At 38.5% G+C, this 21,699-nt stretch overlaps 1 protein-coding gene and 1 long non-coding RNA gene across 5 annotated transcripts in view; one reads left to right on the top strand and one right to left on the bottom strand.

Annotated features, from left to right (window-relative positions):
- LOC141450037 (uncharacterized) overlaps window positions 1-21,699 on the top strand; it is a 300,684-nt gene that overhangs the window by 182,197 nt on the left and 96,788 nt on the right. Inside the window, exons 10-11 of one of the 3 annotated variants that reach the window (XR_012455900.1) lie at window positions 548-680; window positions 825-1,668. The exons of 1 other annotated variant lie outside the window; for it this stretch is intronic. This is a non-coding gene — a long non-coding RNA (uncharacterized lncRNA). Of the gene's footprint in view, window positions 1-547; window positions 1,669-21,699 lie in introns of those variants that run through there. One more of the 3 variants, XR_012455899.1, reaches the window with a different exon arrangement.
- Window positions 1-21,699, bottom strand: part of LOC141450035 (uncharacterized) — a 233,999-nt gene that overhangs the window by 82,705 nt on the left and 129,595 nt on the right. The window lies entirely within an intron of this gene.

Here is a 21,699-nt window from a genome sequence, read left to right on the forward strand (position 1 = left end):
TACGATAGGATTAAATCAAAGAACCATATTTTCAACTCATTATATTTTTGCAAAACCACAATGCTTGCATACTTACATAATAAATGCTTGCTCTTTAATGTATTTTATTGGGTTTCGAATTAATTTAAATGTTCATACTTTAATAGAATAGAATAAAAATCTTTATTATAATATAAATATGTAAATACGTGAAGTGTCAATGTACAAAACATTGTAACCTTCACAGTAAGTGCTAGTAGAAAGCTTAAGATGTGAAGGACACAGAATGCTGCGGAAAAAGGAAGAAAAAACCTGCAGCTAGTGTAGTAAGTTACAGAAGGATGTATTTTAGTCTTTTGTGCCTGTAGGGAATATCGTAGGAGGGTATGTCGTAGCAGAATGGGTTAAGATGACAGTCTAGGATGGAAAGGAGTTTCAGGAGACGATTTTGGATCGTAGGAGTGTACGGGGGATAGATAATGGATGCAGTGTCGTGGAGTGAGTCAATGGCCTAGTGCATCGAGGAGAGTCTCTCCTCTAAGTCTGAGAAATTTGTTCTGTGTTTCAGGAGGTTATGTCGCGGCAGAGTGGATTAGGATGACAGTCTAGGATGGAAAGGAGTTTCAGCAGACGATTTTGGATGTAGTCTCGTGGAAGTGAGTCAATGACGTCGAGGAGAGTCTGTCGCTAAGTCTGAAAAAGTTAAGAAATTTGTTCTGTGTTCTCCTGAAGTTCCTCGTTATTGCCTACAAGTCAGGCTCCAGTCAGGAGCAGGCGTAGAGCAATATCTAATCAAGTTTTTTTTTATTGATCTTTTCAAAAACATTTTCTTTGCAATGTTTCAGTTAATCGCAAACAGATGGAGCTATCTGGTGGGAGTGGGGTTAGCCCCGATTAGATTGTTCTAAATTTTTTTGAATCGTAAGAGATGAATAACCCCGAACACAACAACAGAAATAATCTCATTAGATGTAGAAAGGGATCATGGGAAATCTTGATGAAAAGGTATTTCCGGTATTACAGTTTTTTTAGTAACTTTCAGAAAATTTTTGAGCTTATCAGGCCTTTTACAGCTTTTCAGTCTTTTAATAAATTAAGCTGATTATTGTTTAAAAATCTTCATCCTTCTTGCCTTTCACTTCGGGTGAATCTTTATCTTTTTTAGCTAGTTATCAACAAATTATTCTGTTCAACGTGAATATTCAGATTATCCGTTTTTCTTCTCTTTCAATTTCAAGGAGAAGGGGAGAAATTGAGAAGAGGCTTACATTGATTTTCTCTTTTCTCATTTTCTTGATAAATTTTTGAGATTGGAAAGAGATTTAGCCAATAATAATAAAAATTAAAAAAAAAGTTCTTTTAAAGTAAGAAAGCTCTCTGTGAAGTTGTACTTATTAAAGAAATAAAGTAGCATTTTAAATAAACTAAAAAATTTAAATTCTTTATACTCGTAATTATTGAAAACTTACGTGGCTATGCGGATATTCTCCAGTTCTGGCTCTTAGTTTTTCTGTAACTCAACCAACCCGCATAGCCACGTAAGTTTTCTATATTTATAAACAATTTATTGTAGTTTACTTTTTATATTACTGTTTTTTACCGATTTTCTATGTTACTGATTCTCGTAAATTGTTTGTATTTTTGGTATTTGTAATATCCAGGCCCTGAAGAAGAGACAATATATTTGTCGCAAAAAGACGAGTTGTTTTTTATCTGGACCGATTCCTCGCCAATCTTGAATCCTTAGTTTAATAATTTACGGTCACGAAGCCTTTATTTTCGTTTTCAATAAATGTTAAAGAAATGTAGGTACTACTAAAAAAAAAATCAAAAATATAAAGTAAAAGCCTTCGAAATCAAAAGCTAAAAATCGATTGGTGACATCACCAGTATTACGAAATGAAATGAAAATTAATTTATTATCCTGGGATTATTGTCCCCTTAGAATAAATACATGTACTGTTGGAGGCCCTATTGGTTGGTCCTATATTTCAGATATTTATATACAAAAAATTAGCAAGTATTTAACAGAAAATAAGAATTAAAATTAAGGAAATAAACGAATTCAATTATTATTTCGGAGGAAGCTGAGTAGAAAGGAGATAAATGGAACAGAAGGGATTTTAAGATAGAAAGGGTAGGAGCATGGCGGACAGAGGAAGGTAAGGAGTTCCAGAGAGAGGTAGAGCGTATTAGGAAGGACTACGGTTAATGGGTAACACTAACACGTGAAAAAGAAGAGGTTAACTGCAGCTCTTACCCAAAGATGACACCCCTTATCATATGGACCATATCTACAATCCCGGGAACCCTAGAAAGCTTTAAGCATTTTCTAGGAGACCTCTTCATCTATTTAGCTTCATCGAATAAAGTACCAAAACATACTTTGGAGGAAGTTATATCCGAAAATTGGGATATATATAGAGGGGGAAAAATCCAGGAAATTTCTTTGCTTATCATAGACGATCAAGGAACAACTCTCACCTCTGAATAGTTTGAAAAGTTATTGTAAGGAGAGAACCATTGTTTTCGAACTTTCAGCTCCTCAAAACCGGATATTTCCAAGACCAGTATCTTCTCTTACTTAGGAGAATAAAAGGAATTTTGTTTTTTTTTTTTGGCTGAGGTCATTAGCGCCCGGAGTTTTTTCCAGTGCACTGCCGGCCTCCGGACAGTGTTCTCTCGTTACAGACAACACTGTCCATCACCGGACAGTGAGCTGTAAGAAGCTCCTAGGAAGAGAAAATGTAAGGGTCAGCTGCTGGATTCGAACCCGGGACCTCCGCGTGGGAGTCCAGTAAAAGAAAAATGATTGTATACATGCTTTAGGTCTAATATTCTTGATACTGCATTGTTCAAGATTTCCCAGTACAGTAGAGTGTCTCGGTTATCCGTCATGACCGGGACCAGACACGTGACGGATAGTCGAATAGACGGATAATGGGGGGAAAAACAGGAAAATTTACAGATTCTTTTGTTTAACGTGTATAAAACTTTGTATTAACTGGTATACATATTTTATACGTTTATACGCTTAAGTCTTAAAGGCTATCTTTCATTATTCAATTCATTCTATTGTGTATTAAAATTAATGAATACAAAGTCTGCGACATCTAATCGGTTTTGTGGGCGGTTTTGTTTGTGGTTGATCTTTTTAGGAAAAAGAACCCACAAACTGTCGAATGATGGACACGAGTATGTACCTAAAAGACAAAGGAAAAAATCTCAAAAGAAAATATAAATATATTTTTAAATACTGAGGACAGTGACGGTTAATTGGAATAGACGGATAGAAGAGTGACGGATAACCGAGGCTCCACTTGTACTTCTGGAAGAAATTTAAAATTATGGAAACCAACTATGATCGCTGAAATTCCTTCTTAATACTAAAACGAAGAAGTTAAAATTTTAAATGACCATTGTATACTCAAGATTTTTTTTTTAAAAAAAAGTTAGAATATTCATAATTAATAATGTCACGTCTAGCAAAAAAAAACTGTTACGGCTAGGGCAGTTAAATGTGCGAGGGTCTGAGAGACATAGATAGATAGAGGGAGAGATTTACAGCGTGTGGCTGAAATAGATATTAGGACAAGGTAGCGGCTGGGTATACTTGTTAATAGACCTCAACCCGTGGGAGACGGCCAGGCACGTCAAACACAAAGCTGGTGATGTGCTGGAAGGAGGACAGAAAGCTCCCCGGTGATAAAAGCCATGCTGCTAACAGCGGCTATCCTCCAAGGTCTCGTGGGTGGGGGTGGGGGTGGGGTCGCTAATGAGAATCAGTGAAGACGCAGAAGAGGAGGAGGAGGAGGAGGAGAAGGACAACGTGGCTAGCTGGTCGCCACTCGTCCCTTTCAGCCACAGTTCATAGCCACCTAGTAGCGCTGCTACTTACCCGTGCGGCCTTCTTCACTTCTTGCATTCTCCAGTCAGTCAACTGTATTGTAGAGTCAGCCGTCAAGTGGGGTTATATTAACGATCCCATCCAGAGTCTGTTGTGTGGGATGAGCACTTCCTCCACGTTGCCAACAACATCCCCAACTTTTGCACTCTACTTCAGATAATACTAGTCTGCTTTTTCTTCTTGCCTTCAACTTCTTTATTTATTTATTTTTAAAAAATAAGTCCCCGTCATTACTTTTATTTTTCAACAATAAACTTTTATTATAAGTTATCTTAACTTTCTCTTACTCTAATAACAAGAGAAGGTACTGCAATCGTGCAGATTTCTGATTTTCAGTTTTTTTCAGCAGAAATATCAGTTTTCAAGTTTGTTTCCTGTGTACATAAAAGTTGTTTTCACAAATTAAGCAGTGCATGTGCCCTCCCATAACTCAAATACTACAAAAATCGCAGACAAATTTCCTCCATTTGATACTTCATTTAAGCACCATAAGAGGGATGAATGCCCACAATTAAGATGTTAAATATGTTCGTACGAGTTGAAGAAATTTATTTCATAAATTATAATAAAAATATATTTTAATTTTTAAAGTTTTGAATTTCCGGAAGTTTGTGCAGAATCAATGGAACCAGCAAGATGGGTGATATCAAAGGCAAAAAAGTTTGCAATTTTTATTTTTTGCCTTTTTTATTGGCATTGACTTCCGCCATACAGCCAGCATCGTCTAGGTGCTTATCACTAGAATATCACTCACTCTCCATTCTTACTTATAAATACATTCGCTTCACACATTCATCCCTCTAGTATATACAACTATTTACATACAAACTTACAACTAATGGGATGGAGCAGTACTCTGTGCTCCTGCCATCCTTATAGCTTGTACCGAAATTAAAATCTCCGTAATCCTTCTCTAATCATTTTCTTACATTCATTCTAATTCGGCTATAACTTTTAAATACATTCATTGCTAGCTCTACTATAGATTTAAGCACATAGATGTTGGTGGAGAATATTATGTCTTCTTAGCGAAATGGTGCATCTAAATACCTGTATAAGGCGTCAAACATTCGTTTCCTTTCTACTATACTTAGTTAGTAGCATCTCTTGGCAGAACACACACCAAGTTTCAGCCAGATCGGTCTATTTCTTTCTGTTTGGCATTCGTTTGAATCGAGGAAGTCGAGTGATTTTCAAAAAATGGACGAAAAAGAATTTCGTGTGTTGATTAAACACTACTTTATGAAAGGCAAAACACTTCAGGAGACTAAAGAGAAGCTTGATAAACATTATGGTGACTCTGCACCTTCGATTAGAACAGTTTATAAGTGGTTTCAAAATTTTCGGAGTGGCCATATGGGCAAAAGTGACGCTGAGAACGTTCTGGACGCTCTGTTGAGGTTACTACTCCAAAAATCATTGATAAAATCCATGATATGGTGATGGATGACAGAAGAGTGAAGGTGCGTGAGATTGCTAGTGCTGTGGGCATCTCGAATGAACGGGTACATAATATTTTGCATCAACATTTGGACCATGACAAAGCTATCCGCAAGATGGGTGCCGCGATTGCTCACGCTTGACCAAAAACGAAATCATGCGAAGTGTTGGCAAGGACGGTTTGCAGCTGTTCCAGAAGAATCCGCAGGACTTTAAGCGTTGTTTCGTCACTGTGGATGAAACATGGATACATCACTACACTCCTGAGACCAAAGAACAATCTAAACAATGGGTTACCAAGGGGGAATCTGCGCCAAAGAAGGCGAAGACCGTTTCTTCGGCCGGAAAGATTATGGCGACTGTCTTTTGGGAATCCTCATCGACTGTCTGGAAAAGGGTAAAACTATTACAGGTGCATATTATTCATCGTTATTGGACCGTTTGAAAACCGAGCTGCAAGAAAAACGCCCACGATTGGCCCACAAAAAAAAATCTTTTTCCATCACGACAACGCACCAGCTCACACCTCGGCAGTTGTGGTCGCAAAATTAATGGAAATAGGGTTCCAACTCGTTTCACATCCCCCCCATTCTCCAGACTTGGCTACTATTTGTTCCCCAATATGAAGAAATGGCTGGCGGGAAAAAGATATTATTCAAATGAGGGGGTGATTGCAGAAACGAATGGCTATTTTTCAGACTTGGACAAATCCTATTATTCGGAAGGGATCAACAAACTAGAGCAGCGTTGGACGAAGTGCATAAGCCTAAAAGGAGACTATGTTGAAAAATAAAAAAGGTTTACCTCAAAAAATTAAGTAGTTTTTATTTTTGCACAGACTTTTCAAACGACCCTCGTACATAACGTGGACATATCCATTATTATATTGTCTTGAAATCCTCCTCCTCATTGCAATCTACGCAAAGAGGGGAGAAGGACCTTTTTGTTGATCCTGTGAAGATACGATCCGCACACCGCGTGGTTCGCTCTAAGCCTGTTTATTGTCGTAACAACCGATTTATTAGTGACCAGTTCCCTTAAACCATGGTTGTCTAGGTAACTGATCTGCCATAGAAGTGCACAGTTTATTTATCAAATTGTTAACATAGCGAAATGAATTCGTTCTGCAAAATGAATACCGCGTAACTTCGTACAGCTTTCATAAATTTTAAGATAATTCCAAAGGCATACAACTGCGTGCTTTGCATTCTTGAATATAAATACGCCCCTGAACTAAACACAAAAATCCCTAAACTGAAAACAGCTTTTTTACTTTCAGCAAAACTGGGAAACCACTTCATCGTCCCATATAATCAACGCAGTTGACGTTAAATCATATTATTTAAAAAAAATAACAAAGCCTTAAGTAAAACTGTTCCGGATAAGGAAGGCAAAGAGAGAGAAAAACCTGTGGAAAATCACGTACTTGTATTTAGGGAAAAACTTTGGTTAGTTTTGCATGGAAATAAAAAAGGAAGTTAAACAGTAGTTAGCTGGTGAGATCTCGTGCCAGCTGGAGTTAAGCGTGACTTTTCACTTCCGCTGTACACGCTACTAAAAAAATTTGCTGCAATAATGCTTTTTTTTTTTAACTTGTTTAATGTCTAAATGCTTTTATTTGGATTTTAAAAAAAAAAAAAAAAAAAAGGGAATTTAGAACAAGATAATCTTAAACCTAATTAAGGGACTGTTTCTCCATTGTAAGACGGAGCACGTGGTAAAGTGCCTTGCCTGTTTCCTGTTGAAAGAAGGCAAGAGTGATTAAAATGCGCAAGAGATTTAGGCTATCCCCAAATGAATTCCCCAAAATTTGATCCCCAGTTAGTAAAATTGACATTGAAGGAGAGATAAAGGTGGAAATCAAGGTGCAAGAATCTATAATCAAGAGTCCCCCAGTCTGGATGTGGTTAAGGCAAGAAGTTTGTCTGAAATCTTCCACTACACTGTTTCGAGAATAGCTGTAAAAAACGTTTCTACAAACTATCATGTAGTTTTCCTCAAAGGATTAGTGGTTGTTTGAAGGGGGCCCCTGCAAAAAAGAAAAAGAAAAGTTATGACCGAGGGACAGAGATTACCGCGACATTGTATCATTGGACAATTTCGGCTAAACCCTACTCAGTATTTTAAAACTAAGCGCCGAGGATACTGCGTAATCCTGCTCCCTATATCACAGACCCTGTCTTAGACGTCAGTAACCTACAAGAAATTCACCTCCAAATCATTGAACCAGGGGTTTCGCCAATGGAGGATCAAGATAAACAAGCAGAAATTCAAATATATTATGCTCACAATTAAACCGGAAATCTCTCTCTCTCTCTCTCTCTCCTCTTTATCACAACAACATTCCCGTGACTATCGTGAATCAGGTAAAAATATCTTGGCCTTTATCTACATGGAACTTTCATACTCAACTAAACAGGATAGACTGCAGAAACAGTTACAAATTGCTTGCACAAACGCTCTACATTGACTCTTAACGAACGAAAGAAAACTGAACGAGTACATTAGCTAACGCGCTCCTAGATAGACATTCTGGCTAGACCTGATGAACTAACATCAATGGAATACAAACTCTCCCAATCCTGGACCCCTAGAACTATAGAAACGCTCCAGGTTTATGTCTCCAATCTCACCACCATCTAACATGCCTAAATATTCTCTCTGCCACAGGACTTAGCCCTAAACGGCTACTTAAAATTCCACGCCAAATTTCATCCAGTACACTCCTGGACTACCACACCTCGTAGCTTCTGGCGTCGATGACCCAGGGAATTTAAGAAGAAGAAGAAAATAGATTTATTATCCTGGGACTATTTTGTCCCCTAAGAATAAATACATGTACAGTTGGTTGTTGGTTTGGCCTGATTTCAGATATTTATATACAAAAAATAAGAATTAAAATTAAGGAAATAAATGCATTCAATTACTATGTTATTTCGGAGGAAGCTGGGTAGATAGAAGATAATTCAACAGAAGGGATTTAAAGATGGAAAGGGTAGGAGCATGGCGGACAGATGAAGGTAAGGAGTTCCAGAGTGAGATAGCGCGTATTAGGAAGGATTTGTCGAAGGATGAAGTACGGTGTGTAAGGGGAATAGATCAAGGATTTGAACTTGAAGACTTGGACAATATAAGATGATGATGTTCTTTGAGATTGGATAACTTGGAAAAGGAATGAATCCCCAAAAAAATACTAGACAGGGGAAAAGGATAGCCATTTAACTACAACGTTCCAGCTTGGCTGACATTTTGCAGTAATAGCTGCTAACTAATAACTACCAACTCTGAAAGGTCGCCGTTCACGACACCGCGCTAATCATACCTATTTGTACATCTTTATCCTCATCTACTTCTTCATCATTTCTTCTTTTTGGACCACACAAAAAATAAAAGATAAGAAAAGAAAAAGTAGATAATTGAAGGGAAAAAATAGGCAAATATTAACCCAAGCTAAAATGCTGGAAGTGATCTAAACTGTATCAAACCCTGTCTACGTTTTCTCGGCAATGACGGCTGGCAACAATTTAAAAGGAATACATCAGTATAGATCACAAGGAAGAAGGTCCCCTCTATGGAAAGTCAAAGAGAAGTAGAAGATCTCTAGAATAGAACAAAGATCTCTAGGTGTCACAGGAGATGGCTTTTGATTGTAAGTAAGACTTGGTCTGGAATTTGCATGCTTATTGTTTGGAAGACTGGGATTAATTATTTCCTCTGCTTGAGAGATGATCTAGCTCAAAACATTTTTAGCCCAACTGGAGACGAAAATTTGCTTGTCTCAGGAGTCCCGTATAAAAGCATCATTTTGCAGTATTACCATTAAAATAATAACAAAAGAAAAGAATATAAATTTCATTCTTTTCTAGAAGCAGTAAAAATTATAAAGAAAAAAAATAAAAACAAAAGATATATTTCCTCAGGGAAAAGCGATTATTACTGTCGTCATAATCTCAAAAGTCGTATTTTTTTATAAAATTACCTTGCGAGAATCGATGGAGACGTCTCAGAGATGAAAAACCGCAAGAACTTTCCTCATCCTTAAAGACCATCATCTTCCCAATTCTCTCACAGACATGCACACCCAGGCACACTCGAAAGAGAGAGAGTGTGTGTGTGAGTGAGAAACGATCTTTGTCGGTTCAGAAGAAGTACTGATCTTTTATTATATTCGTTAAGTTAACCGACTGGAAGTTATTGAACGGAACTTAAAGAGTAGAGAAGACGATGGTGTAGAGACAGAGAGAGAGAGAGAGAGAGAGAGAGGAGGAACCACCACTACATTCTTCCCTTGGAAGTAGTGGAGGACTTGTGCTAGTAGTGGTACTAATCGTGTTCTTGCTGGTGGTGAGCTTAGGCCTGTGTGAGTAACAGGCGCTTTTGCTCTCCAAGTCTCTGGTTTGAGTAAGGAGGTCCATTCAGTTTACAACTCCCCCGTATCCTGGATAGTAGGGGGGAAGAAGAGTGTTTGTATTTTGCGACCATCCCCTTACTTTTTACACTTTATAGTATGAGTCCTGAAGAGCTGTTGGTTAGAGCACGAAGGAGCAGCTCTTTTCCAGGCTAGTAAAGGGAAAACACTACCTCCTATACGGCTATGCTAGATAGTTTCAACTGAGACTATCAGAGGTCGCTGGATTCCCGGAGGCTGAGGCTCTGCGGAGGTAGAGCTAGTAGTTTACGACTGTTCCCGAGGTTATCCTACGTGCTTTTTTTGTTTTTTTTTGTTTTATACAATATTTCCTACCACAACTTAGTACTGGACCAACCTTTAAGCATAAAAAATATTTTTATAAAAAGTTTGACTTTTTTGATTAACTGGCCATTCATTTAATGAACCATTTGGTTTTAAAAGATCTTCTAAATTTTTTAATTGTATCAGATAAAATGGCAATTATAACACTCTGTTATAAGATCTTCTTAGTAACAGAAGGTAGTAAGTGATCGTCCAGTTTTAGTTATTATTGTTCACCCGATATATCCGTTTTAAGTTCGCTTTTGTCAGAAAAAATGTTTGTTTACACAATTTATCTTTTATATGTTGCGAATCTGAGATATGATTTCTCGTTAAACCAAGGAAAGCTAACCACTTTCGTGTTTCTCAGCTAAGCATAAGACTATGGAAAATCCAAATAAAAACAAAGTTCAAATTTTCTACACGTACAACACAAGTCCTGCAAAGTATTTTGAAGTTGAGTCTGCCTGGACATTCTGATTAGACTTTGTTTATATTGTCTGGGTTCCCGAGCATATTCTGGGATAAAAGTAACGAGGCGGCTAGTTTTTTTTTTTTTTTTTTGCGTAGCGATACCTGTTCCCAAGAAGACAAACAAGCATCATCCTCCACCAACAGACTTAAGAGAACATGGCCCCCCTGCTTAGAGGTCTAGAACGGTCAGAGGCCGATTGATGCAACTTTTGATGATTTCGCCGTTCCTTCCTGTTGTCGAATGGGGTTGCCATTGAAGATTGCCCCACATTTGTCGCCTCTTACGACAATCAGGGGGATACCTTGAGACTATTCTACCATACGGGTGGGGCGGCGGAGCCCTTTTAGTTGACACTTACTGGAGGCTCAGATAAGTGAGTAATAAGTCGAAAGTCTGCACTGGATGAGAGAGTTTTTCAACCTCAAAGGGCAAAGCCACTGAAGGCTTAGAAACACGCCACAATGGTGCCGTCAACCTTGCAGTGACGCACAAATTCTCGCAGCAATGGTACCCCCAAAATTAGGCTTTTGTGACAAACTGTACCAAGTTATCTCTAGAAAGTTTCCACACTTAAGCTTAGTGATCGATTAAAAAAAAAAAAAAAAAACCGAAATATAAGTCGAAATGTACCAAGTTAAAAAGTTAATACCCAAATTCGAATGGTTTACTGCCAAACCGGAAGAATTGAAATAAAAATGAGACCAAAGAAAATACGAATGCGTTTCCTATCAAATGCACATATTGTAATTCAACAGCAATAAATTATAAGCTAATCTTGACATGCAGGGCCGAACATACCCGGAAGTACGAATATAGTTTAGGATGTTGAGATATTAGCGATCTGATATTTCTTAATGATTGATATATAGCTAGGGCAATATCCTCCTTGTAATGGCCATCCCGTCAATGCATACTGATATTCGCTTTATTACCGCTAAATAGGTATATCTGTCATTTCGATGATCGATTATGATTATCATCGTGATTGTAGTAGGCACTATCGATATTATTGTTATTAAATAGTCCATAGTTTTGTATGTAAATGGTTGAAATGCTTGGCGTTATTGATATTCTTTGATGCAAGATTATAAAATGTTCGTTTTAAATATTGCTGAAATAATAATAATAATAAAATAAAAATTACAATAATAAAAAGGTAACCATTCTAATAAATTCATAACTAATTTAAATCCGGTCGAAGACGGATCTTGAAGACGTCCCGTTTAACGGACGACTTGGACGATGAAGATGGTGTTTAATGGCCTATAATGGAAACTGAGCCATTTCAAACTGTTCAGAGGATCACGAAGCAACTAGTTGTTTTTGACCAGGCTTAGTGGATGTCATTGGATTGAATCCCTAATTTTGAAGGGAAGAAGGTACTGTTTTTTTAAAACAGCTAGTTTATTTACAAAGAAACTACAAAGTATTTACAGGAGTACCAATAAAGTAATTCTGGCTCCTACACAGTTTAAGTATTAACAACACACAGGCTAAAAAGAAAGTAAAATTTTGATTATTTGGTAAAAAAATTGCATAAAAACCTCCACAATGTAAAATAAAATGCTAAAGACTAAATTAAACTATAGTCTGAGTATATGTTTAACTCTATTAAGTTAATATTTCACATTAATATCATATATTCCTGTCTGGCTGTAAGGAGTTATGTCACTGTCTTGCAGTTTAGTAAAAAAATTCTGTGGGTACTATTTCTAACTATGTCTTTAATGTGGCACACTGATGGCTCCAAGATGGAGGAGGGTGTGGGAGCGGGAGTGTACGGGGTGAAGCTGAAATGTAGCATTTTCGGTTAGCCTAGGAAAACTAGCTACAGTTTTTCAGGCTGAACTAGCTGCAATTAGGTTCTGTGCTACCGAAATTAAAGGGCGAGGAATTATTAATTCTAAGGTCGTAATTTTCTCGGATAGTCAGGCTGCACTACGGGCAATTAGTTCCTACCAGGTTAACTCAAAACTGGTTTGGGACTGTCTGGTTGTCTCTGAAGGAAATTAGTGACCAAAATAAGGTCTTTCTAGTTTGGGTACCTGGTCATTCAGGACATAAGGGGAAACGAAGCGGCAGATTTATTGGCCCGGGAAGGCTCTGCGGGACACTTCGTTGGCTCGGAGCCCTGTTTGGGGGGGTTTCGAAGTGTGTTAAGACTGCGACCATTAACTTATAGGTGCAGAGTAGGTCTCAGGAGTGGTGGCTTGCCACCACTGGGCAGAGGCAGGCGAAGGAGTTTATTAAAGGCTATTCGCCGAGGCTGACTGTAGAATTAATCCGTCAAGGCCGCGTGGGGCTATAAGGATGATTGTGGGCCTATTAACTGGGCCCCTGCAGGCTCAGAAAACACATGCATCGCATGGACCTGGCAGATGATAGCCTTTTGTAGGTTCTGTCAGGAGGAAGAGGAGAAGGAAACGGCACTGCACGTGTTGTGTCAGTGTAAGGGGCTTGTCTGGGCTAAGGATGTTACTTCTCGGGGAGGAAAAACCAAGGCCTGTGAGCTTTACTCAAGAGTCACTCTCCAGCATTAAGAGTCTGATTAAAAGGACAGGTCCTGGCTGATTCGCTTGGCACGAGAGGCCAAAAAAAAAAAAAAAAAAAAAGGACAGGTCTGGAGGGTGAGCTTTAGAGTGAGGGGAGCCACAATAGATCCAAAGTGGTCGCAGTGGCGTAGGCCTTGAGGCCGCCCTAGTCTAATCTAATCTAATGTCTTTAATGTAAGTGGAGTCGTTTTTTTTTGTTTTTTTTTTTGTGGAACGTCTCGATATAGTAAGTGTACCTGGGTGAGTCGATGGCCAGACTTAAGAACTTGTTCTGTATGATTTGTAGCTTTGAAGATCATTGGTGAAACACTGTGAAACGTTCCAGGAATGTGGTTAGACAACGCTGAGTAAACTATGTTTCCCAAAGAACAGAAAACTAGTTTTGCAATAGGTACCACAGCAACTATCCAATGCATTGTGAGAGGTTGTCACAGAAATAGACGTAGAAAAGTCCGTGCAAAAATAAAAACTACTTAATTTTTTGGGGTAAACCTTTTTTATTTTTCAACATAGTCTTCTTTTAGGCTTATACACTTCGTCCAACGCTGCTCTAGTTTGTTGATCCCTTCCGAATAATAGGATTTGTCCAAGTCTGAAAAATAGCCATTCGTTTCTGCAATCACCTCCTCGTTTGAATAAAATCTTTTTCCCGCCAGCCATTTCTTCATATTGGGGAACAAATAGTAGTCCGAGGGAGCCAAGTCTGGAGAATAGGGGGGGATGTGAAACGAGTTGGAACCCTATTTCCATTAATTTTGCGACCACAACTGCTGAGGTGTGAGCTGGTGCGTTGTCGTGATGGAAAAGGACTTTTTTGGAGGGCCAATCGTGGGCGTTTTTCTTGCAGCTCGGTTTTTCAAACGGTCCAGTAACGATGAATAATAGTTTTACCCTTTTCCAGATAGTCGATGAGGATTATTCCTTGCGAATCCCAAAAGACAGTCGCCATAATCTTTCCGGTCGAAGGAACGGTCTTCGCCTTTTTTTGGCGCAGATTCCCCCTTGGTAACCCATTGTTTAGACTGTTCTTTGGTCTCAGGAGTGTAGTGATGTATCCATGTTTCATCCACAGTGACGAAACAACGCTTAAAGTCCTGCGGATTCTTCTGGAACAGCTGCAAACCGTCCTTGCAACACTTCGCATGATTTCGTTTTTGGTCAAGCGTGAGCAATCGCGGCACCCATCTTGCGGATAGCTTTGTCATGTCCAAATGTTGATGCGAAATATTATGTACCCGTTCATTCGAGATGCCCACAGCACTAGCAATCTCACGCACCTTCCACTCTTCTGTCATCCATCACCATATCATGGATTTTATCAATGATTTCTGGAGTAGTAACCTCAACAGGGCGTCCAGAACATTCAGCGTCACTTGTGCCCATATGGCCACTTCAGAAAATTTTGAAACCACTTATAAACTGTTCTAATCGAAGGTGCAGAGTCACCACCATAATGTTTATCAAGCTTCTCTTTAGTCTCCTGAGGCGTTTTGCCTTTCATAAAGTAGTGTTTAATCAACACACGAAATTCTTTTTCGTCCATTTTTTGAAAATCACTCGACTTCCTCGATTCAAACGAATGCCAAACACAAAGAAATAGACCGATCTGGCTGAAACTTGGTGTGTGTTCTTCCAAGAGATGCTACTAACTAAACATAACCTCGATACGCGCCAGTGGTGCTATCTCTCTGACTTTGCACGGACTTTTCAAACGACCCTCGTACCTGGAAATTATGCCAATAACAGCATGTTCCTGGTCAAAATGATCCTATTGCATGACATCCTATAGTCTAGGGAATGAGTTTAAGATTCCGCCTTACCTACCATACTCTCCAGACTTCTTGAAATAACTCGATACAATTTTTAAACTAAAGAAAATCTCAGAATTATCTTTCTCTGGCAGTACATAGCCAACCTAAACTTTTGTAATCTTCTTTTTTCATTAACTTTTCATACAATTGTTCGGGATAATTGAATTAATAAGTAAAATTCGCACAAAAAATAATTAGCAAGTTAATGAACAAAAAAAATAAAAATAAAAAAGCTATAATTTTAAATGAATAGCAGCAAAATAAAGGAAGGAAAAAAGAACGTAATGAAAATAAATTTTCACAATAATGAGGGTGCACGTGAATAAAGTTAGAACTGTTACTAAATAAAACAATTAGTGTTCTTTTTCATAATAACTAATTACTTCCTAAAGGAAAAGCGGGAAATGGAGAATGAAATAAAGACGAAAATAAAAAAAAGATACACAGTATTAGATAATACACAAACCCAGAAAAAGAAAGTTGAAAGTGGGAAAATAAATAAATAAAGTAGAACAGTATAAGGAAGGGTTTGGGATAGTTGATGAAAGTTTTACAGATCTGGAGGGGATTCCGCGATATGCCAAGCGTAGTGGACTAAACCATGACATCTAAGAAATATAATAATTTGTGCGAGCTTGGAACAAGAAGAAGAAGAAGAAGAAGTAGTGAGTTCTTTGTCTCAGATATAGCAAGAAATGGAAGCAGGGAACGCAGCCAGTGATAGAGGTGGCAGCAGAGGTTGAAAGTTCCTATGACTACTTGCTCTGGGTTTACTATAGACCAACGTGTGGGTAGACAAAGATGAACAAGAGATTTTCCCTTCTGCAGAAAATTGTAGACGAAGAAGAAGAAGAAGAAGAACATAGTAGAGGCGTTGTTGTTGTTGTTTTTGCTGGTTGCTAGTTTTGACCAAGATTGCTGCTGGTAAAGTCCAGGCCCCGGTTGTCCCTCTCTCCTTCTTATCCAACATTACCCAAGTAACCAAGGTTTTCCACCACTAGCAGTTCTACTCCATGGCTAGGATGTCAGTAGAAATAATGGGAAGAAAAGTTTAGGAGGTTATCTTTCCTAGGGTCTGTCTGTACGGATGGGTAGATTTTTGTTTTGTTAGTCAGTGGTACAATTCTTTAGCTTTTAACGTTTAAAAGATTAATGCTTTGAACAAGAACCCCCCCCCCCACCACCACTAAAGCTACAACACAGAAGATGAAGATGAAGTTCAAACTTGGCCGTAGTCAACATTAGAGAAGTTTTGAGAAGTGCTCAGGGTTTATTGGAATAAATTAGAAGTTTGCACTTCTTTTAGTTCCAGTGCGTTGGCAGCGGGTTCTTCAGCATAGTAAAGAAGTTAGTCCTTAGAGTTTGGGGCCGTTGAGTATCTTTCGGTTCGCTACCGCAAAATTAAAGCTTACTTCATCCTCTTGTGAATGTGTGAGCGAGTCAGATGATCTCTCTGTTTCTCATCTTGATTACAAGAAAATTTTCTCTCTGTCTCTCTCTCTCTAGAGCAACACATCATTGAAGTAAAGTGGGTAACCCATGGACCCGACGGCAACATCCCCCTGGAAACTTCACAATGTCTAGGTTGTGTCCGCATTTTGCAGTATTAGCTAACTAGAACTGAGAAAGTTGTAGATATGCAAATAATTTACTCACACTTACTCACCCCTCCAAACTCACCATCACATCTCCCCATTCCCTTGCTTACATGATTAACTCATGTCCTAACTTAAGGCTCATGTTGCTTCTAACAACTTCCCAAACATGTCCCTTTCTAAACAGTTCAAATGTTTGCATTTGTTATGTTTCCTTGGAGTTATGTAAGGTCCCCTCTGGAGACTTCCCCTAGGGAGGGGGAATCAAGATTATCATCTTCTTGACTGAACCGCCCTCTTTGGCATGCTCTCTCCCCACTTCTACACTTCCATCAAACCTTAAAACTTTAATAACATTTCCAGAAGTTCTCACCAGTTATAAAGAAATCACCATAAAATACTAGATTCTGTTTAAGTTTTAATTTGCCAATATATCATTTGCTTAGTTTTGTTAATACAGAATTCAGTCGCTCCCAAATTTCAGTTTTACAGGGATATGGACAAACTTTCAAATTTATAGATAAGCTACCAAAAAATAATGCCCGAAGGACTTTCTACAGGAAATGAGAACAACGTCATTTGTCTTATTTCAACCACCAAAACCTTATTTTATTATTTAATGATTCAAACATCTGAGATTAGTGACTTCCAGAGGTTTTTTTTCATTGCACTACCGGCCGCCGGTTCTCCCGTTACAGGTCCAACACCGGACAGTGAGTTATAAAGAAGCTCCTAGGAAGAGCTAATCTAAGGACCAGTAGCCTGGATTTGAACACCATTTGGATCTCCACGTGGGAATCCTATATACGCTAACCCTTATTATTGGGTGAATTATTGTGTCAAAGACAAGCCCCAATACGCCAAGAGAAGTCTTAAGATAAAAGTCTGAAATTAGTCTAGGCTAGGCACTAGTTGTCAGTAATTATTTCCGGTCAGACAGACTGGAAACTTTATGAAGTAATACAATGCCATTAAAATGTTCATAGTTGTTGTAAAATAGAAATATTAATAGGAATTGAAAAAATAACTGCCATTTCAGTCGAGTAAGATTTATTTTGCCGAGCTTTCGACCTAGAGACTAGGTCATCTTCAGGGCTGTGGAACATATGAAGATGACCTAGTCCCTAGGTCGAAAGCTCGGCAAAATAAATCTTACTCGACTGTAATGGCAGTTATTTTTTCAATCCCATTGAAACTATGAATCAGTCACCAAAAAGAATGAACGAAATATTAATAGTTTTTACGTTATTATTTAGCCTATTGTAACACATAAAACTTGAATTGAAGCAGAGAAAAAGGCAAAAATTCAAGATGATGATCAGAGGCAGATGTGCTTCTGCGAGTAAGCTCGTAAAGAGAACGGGGATGATTGAGTGAAGGCAACATCTGAATCCGTCAATACTGAACGTAGAGCAAAACCTAAGCTTGAAATCGGAACAATTATAATCATGGAATTTTCGACAGAATTTTCTCAGTAATTCAAAAAGGTCCCGTCACTAATTCTAGTTACGGACCTGCATGCTCAAGTATTTGGATAAGAAATTAGGGAAACTCTCGCCCACCTTTTGGTGTCTCATTAGTAGCGTCTGGAAAACAATAAATATATTCCACCTTATTTATAAATACAGAAAACGTGAGCAAGGCGAGCCAAAAAGGCTGAGTAGATAACAAAGACTGAGAGTAAACAATCTACAGATCAATTTGGGTTGTTAGACTGAGAGATTCGCGTGGTTCCCTGAAGAAATGCTTCGAACTTTTCCGCCTCACTTTCACCCATACACTTTCAGTCAAAAATACAACTAATTGCAACTGCCTAATTCGTGAATTTTAGTCCTTATTCTATTTCCGACGAAGAGATAAGCGAAAGAATAGATGCGGCAGGAAGGTTTTTTTTTTTCGCCACGGCACCAGAAAGAGTTTTATAGGAAAGAAAGAAGTGTCTGCGCGATCCAAAGTCGCTGTTTTTAAAACTGTTTTCCTACCGATTCTATCTTACTCTAGTGAATACCTGGACTCTAACTAAGAGAAGACATCGGAGCCAACTCCAAGCGATGGAAATGCGCTATTTTTGAGAAAGATTTTAGGGAAAACGAAAAGAGATAGAATCCAGGAATGTAAACAGTGACCTGGACATTGAACCGGCCATGGAGATTATTAAAAGGATGGTTCGGTCGCGTAATGAGAATGGCAGAAAATAGAATTTCTAGGGTAGTATACGAATAAGTAAACGTACAGAAGGAAGAAGATGACGCGGTCGCCATCGAAGGACATGGGAGAACCTGTTGGAGAAGGGTGTAGAATGGAGGAAGAGGAAGAAGCTTGCCAGGGATAGGAGTGAATGGAGAAGATTATGTAAGGCCTTATCACTGTCTAGGCGCTAGAAGAGGATAGATTATGAATGAATTCTATTTCCACAGCTATCTATTTGTACTTTACAGTCGCAACTTCTTTGACGAATTCACTGGTCGCCTTTTGTGTTCCAGCTTCAGTTCTTGGGAGGACATCCCTCTCTGCTCCATTTAAATCATCGTGGAAAGAATTAATAAATTAAAATATTTGATTTTTAAAAGAACAAATAAAATTATAAACTTGGAAGGAAAATTTTAAGTCTATCAATTTAGAACTTAATAAAATATTAATACATTTTCCTCTCATTTTATCTAAAGCGCTTGAAAACTTGGTTAAAAATTCAAACTAACCCCCCCTCCAAAAGGAAACCTTGAATAAGGTTACCGCGAGTTGTTTCCAGGTTAAAAAAAGGCAGGTCTGACTATGGTATCAAATTTAAAATAAATCAGGGCGTAAAAAATCCCGTCCACAGTTTACCCGGTTTTTCTCTTTTAACGACTTCATCTCTCTCTCTCTCTCTCTCTCTCTCCCCCCCCCCCACGGAATTCACTACATAAATAAAGACTCTCAAATTTATTGCTCACGTCTTGTCCTGAAAATAAAATGAATCCCTAACGGGCCAAATTAGGATGTTATGACGTATTTCCGCTGGAGAGAATAAAGAAATAACATTTAGGTAATCGTTTATTTATCGTATTCTCAGGATCCATTAAAACAAAAGCGTTGCAATCTTAAACGGATGCTGGTAAAATCAAAACTATTCGCACGACTGCAATTTCGTACGATTAATTCTAGTCGATGCGCCCCCCCCCCCCAAAAAAAACCACCCGCACAACTATCAGTTAAGTGTCAGCTAGTCGTCTGCAAATTTGAAAATTTTCATTACGCTTACTTGGTACTTAAGAAGAAATCTCTCAAGATCTCAATTTTAAAAGAAAACTGGACATGATTGCTGTACCACCTCTTAATAGAAGTAAGAGAAAGTGAGTTTGTGGGAGGGGGAGAGTGAGAGGGAAGAAAAATAGTAAAAAAAAAAGAGGTAAATTTAAAGCATTACAAAACCCACGCATAAAGACAAGAACATGGAAGAAACTTGCCTTTACCCAAGATGATTATCTTAAAAATTTAGGGTACAGGTTTGCCCTTTTTGGGGGGATGGGCCCAAGGAAGAGTTCAAGGATGGTTTGTGATTTGGCGTTTTCTCTCGTTTTCCAGTGTTGGCGTTCACCGTAGTGAAGATAGCAAACACGAAGTGAGCGAGAGAGAGAGAGAGAAGGTTGTCCTTTTGGAGGAGAGTAGAGCAAGGAAATAACTGGGGAGTCTACCAGGGCAATGGAATACAGCTAGGAGTACACCCAATTTAATCCCTTCTTGCTCCTACTATACACTGGAGCAGGCAAGAGGAAGGACTCCCCTTGGGGCAATTACACACAACGAGGTTCCAGCTCCTGTACTACCTACTTCCAGCATCACTTGGTACTGTCTACATCCTCTCCCCTCCACGCAATCTCACTAACACTCCCCTCTAGCTCCCTTACTTCCCACTCATTCCAATGTCATCTTCAGACTGTTGTAACGCTGGCTTTTGATTGGAGCGCCAGGTCTCCAACTATACAGCTTTACTTGCAATAGAATGGAAGAGGTTCAAGTAGAAGTAAAGAAAATAGATAGAAGGAAGAAGGCAAAAAAAAGAGAAATCTATTTAGAAAGGAGACGTTGCGAAATTGCCTGTAAGTCGTACATCCATTACGCTACATTTCCTTCGCAGCTTGAAAGACCATAGGTAGTACTTCCGTCCTTAACAGCACCTCCACCACTGATTTATCATTTCCTTCTAATATATATATATTTTTTACTCTGTCTTTCTTTCTTTTTCTGCTGCACTTAATTATTTTGACTTTTTTCTACTTAATAGCATCATCACTTATGTTCTTAAAGTTTCGCATAATGGGGGGAAGAATTATGTGAAAAACGTACACCCACAAAATCTGTCTAAATTTACATATGTAGAATATACAAAATTATGGAATCTCAGAGTTTTATAGATCGCAGCGCTTTCTACGTAGGGATAGATCAATCTTGCACCACTTTGATTAGTTTTAAGTTTTTACAGTTGTAATGGTTGAGGAGAGAGTTGTTGGTTGTAGATGTTGATTGATAAATAACACTTTTAGTATCGGTATAAGATATTATATTTGTATGTGACTGACTGCCAAGGACTGTATACTTTACACAAGAACCGAACAGACTGACTGACGTGGCTAAACGATGTGTACAACTGAAGTGTAAGACTTTGAGCAGAAACTTCGAACTGAATATGTAACGCAATATCAATATGATCTATCACTGAATTGAATCCCAGTTGAATATCCTCTTGTTCTTATATACCTTCGTCGAGCCTCCCTTCTCTGTGTGCCAAGGGGGCTGAACCCCTCCCTCTGGCTAGAGTGGATGAGTGGTGGGGTTTCACTACCCCTACGCTAGGGTGGATGAGTTGTGGGGGGTTCACTACCCCTACATCGATTCAATTCAGTGATAGATCATATTGATATTGCGTTACATATTCAGTTCGAAGTTTCTGCTCAAATTCTTACACTTCAGTTGTACACATCGTTTAGCCACGTCAGTCAGTCTGTTCGGTTCTTGTGTAAAGTATACAGTCCTTGGCAGTCAGTCACATACAAATATAATATCTTATACCGATACTAAAAGTGTTATTTATCAATCAACATCTACAACCAACATCTCTCTCCTAAATCATTACACAGTTTATAACACGTTCTAAATTTATGTTTAAATTATCTCGCTTCGTAATCATCATAGATCATTAAGAAAAATTGAAGATTAACATGATATATC

The sequence above is a fragment of the Rhodnius prolixus genome, unplaced genomic scaffold (assembly GCF_049639745.1).
Source record: "Rhodnius prolixus isolate KJV_2025 unplaced genomic scaffold, Rpr scaffold_2, whole genome shotgun sequence".
Taxonomy (NCBI): domain Eukaryota; kingdom Metazoa; phylum Arthropoda; class Insecta; order Hemiptera; family Reduviidae; genus Rhodnius; species Rhodnius prolixus.